This window comes from Theropithecus gelada, chromosome 6, assembly GCF_003255815.1.
Source record: "Theropithecus gelada isolate Dixy chromosome 6, Tgel_1.0, whole genome shotgun sequence".
NCBI classification, from domain to species: Eukaryota; Metazoa; Chordata; class Mammalia; order Primates; family Cercopithecidae; genus Theropithecus; species Theropithecus gelada.
In genome coordinates, this window is record NC_037673.1 from 131,007,439 (window position 1) to 131,010,392 (window position 2,954).

The window sequence follows — 2,954 nt, forward strand, 5'->3', positions numbered from 1 at the left end:
AAGGAAATCCTGTCCTGTGCTACAGCATGGATGAACCTGCAGGAAATAATGCTAAGCAAAACAAGCCAGTCACAAAAAGACAAATGCTGTATGATTCCACTTATAGGAGGTACTTAGAGTAGTCAAAATCATAGAGCACAAAGTAGAAAGGTGGTTGCCAGGGGCTGCGGGGAAGAGGAAGAGAATTGATTGGCAGGCACACAGTCACGATGGGAGGGTGGTTCCGGAGCTCTGCTGCCCATTAATGGCATGTGGTTGACAATATTGTACTTTACACTTGGAAATTGTTGGGAGGGTGAATTTTTTTTTAATTTTTTTAATTTTTGAGACAGGGTCTCATTCTGTCATCCAGGCTGGAGTACAGTGGCACGATCTTGGTTTACTGCAACCTCTGCCCTCCCCCAGGCTCAAGCATTCCTCCCACCTCAGCCTCCCGAATAGCTAGAACTACAGGCACACACTACCACGCCCAGCTTTTTTTTTTTGTATTTTGTTTAGTAGAGCCAGGGTCTAGCCATGTTGCTCAAGCTGGTCTCAAACCCCTGAGCTCAGGCAATCCCAAAATGCTGGATTACAAGTGCCTGGCCTGGGAGAGTGAATTTTGCGTTTTGGGGGTTTTTTGTTTGTTTTACTGCAGTTTAAGAAAACAAAATACTGTATAGGAAATAAAAAAACAAAAAACCTTGCTACATGAAATATCACCCAACTGCTTTGTTGCAACAAGCATAATGTAAAGCAAAAGAAACCATTTTATTTTACTTTTGGGGATTTTTTTTTTTTTTAAGATAGCTTCACTCTGTCACCCAGGCTAGAGTGCAGTGGCACGACCTTGACTCACTGTAACCGCCACCTCCTGGGTTCAAGCAATTCTCATGCCTCAGCCCCACAACTAGCTGGCATTATGGCACTCACAACCAGCTAATTTTTGTATTTTTAGTAGAGACAGGATTTCACTACATTGGCCAGGCTGGTCTCAAACTCCTGGCCTCAAGTGATCTGCCCGCTTCAGCCTCCCAAAGTGCTGGGATTACAGGCGTGGGCCACCGCGCCCGGCCATCAGAAGAAACCATTTTAAAACAGTTTTGTTAAAAAAGAGTTCATGTTGGGCCTCTGCTTTTCCTAGAGCACCATCTGTGACTCCCCTAAGTCCCCCAACTCAAACTCAAACTCAAACTCAAAGTTCTTTTGAAATTATAATCAACACCCTTCCCTAAAAGACTTTTTGTACACTGCTCTAGGAAATTACGACTGACCCAGGGGTGAGAAGTCTTCTCTTCGCCACTGACTCGATGGACCCAGCTACTTGGGAGATACTTCTGTATCTGTACAATGGGAGAAGAGGTTGCAGCATATCTGTCACCTCTGAAGTCCATCTCCTGTGGGAATGAGCCGTGGTCAGAGGGCAAGGGAAAGCTTTCCAGTGTTACCAGATGGAAGGTCTTGACTGTGAGTTGTCCAGGTTCTGATGCATTGAACAAAGAATTGAACAAAACACACAAAGAAACAAAAGAACAAAGCAACGAAAGAGGCAATGAAGGCGATTTACTGAAGTAGAAGTACACTCCACAGAGTGGGAGCAGGCTTGAGCAAGCCGCTCCAGAGCCCCATTGCAATATTCTTTAGGGTTTTTATTAAGCTAAAAGAATTTGGTGGCTGGTGGATTAGAGCTCACGCCTGTAATTCCAGCACTTTGGGAGGCTCAGGCTGGTGGATCACTTGAGGCCAGGAGTTCGAGACCAGTCTGGTCAACATGGTGAAACCCAGTCTCTACTTAAAAAAAAAAAGAAAGAAAGAAAAAGTTGAGCATGGTGGTGTGCCTGTGGTCCCAGCTACTCTGGAGGCTGAGATGGGAGGATTGATTGAACCTAGGAGGCAGAGTTTGCAGTGAGTGGAGATCAAGCCACTGCAATCCAGCCTGAGTGACAGGGCAAGATTCCATCTCAAAAACAAAAAAAGAATTTGGTAACATCTCTAGTTGCCCTTTAGAGCCCTCCAGTTGGTTACACCCTATGACAGATTGACCGGCAATTTATCAGAGCTGAAGTGGATACTTGGCCCGTGGGCAATCAGAGGCTGAAGTGGAAATTTCTGTCTTGTTATCACAGGAGTGAGGATGTGGCCTGTTTGCTGCCTAATCTTACCTAGAACTGGCTGCACCTGCTGTTCTTTTGCTTATTCCTTGACCCTTGGTGACCCTAATTCCCTATTCTCCTGTCTCACCAGGGCCCTTTAACTTGAGGCCAGCTGGGTGAGGTGGGGCTGGCTGGCAGAAGGGGCTGGGTGAGCCTCCAGACAAGACTTGGGCAGAGGAGAAAAGGAAGAAGCTTTATCCACTCGGCTTGGCACCTTTGCACAATCCGAACACCATTGTGGCGGCTGACTCATCTGTCACCAGGTGAGGGTGCCGTTAGGAGCACAGGATTAGTCATGGGCGTGGTCATGGGGTGAGGTGCCAGGTCGGGCTGGGACAGTGGCAGGGTGAAACATGGAGCAGGGCCTTGAGGCACTGGCAGAGAAGAGGAGGCACCCATCCTCAGGCTTGGAAGGGGGCTAGGCCTCCCTGGTAGGGATGGAGGCCTCTGTCTTTGGGATAATGCTCAAGTGGGTTGCCTCGCGTCTAGAGGTTTGTACTCAGTGGGTGGTCCCCCTTATTCTTCCCTTCATTCTTGAACTCCTGACCTCAGGTGATCCGCCCACGTCAGCCTCCCAAAGTGCTGGGATTATAGACGTGAGCCACTGCTCCCAGCCACTTCCCTCCATTCTCAATGAACAGTAAGCAACATGTGGCCATTCAAGTCTAGAGAATTTGTCCATGAATCCACCACGGAGGAGGAAGCCGCTAGAAATGGAATTTTGTGGGCCTTGGGGTAATGGAGAATTATTGACCTGTATTTCTGTCCCTTAGTTTCCTCATTTGCTAATAAGGATGAGAGTTCCTGCTGGACCCACCATGC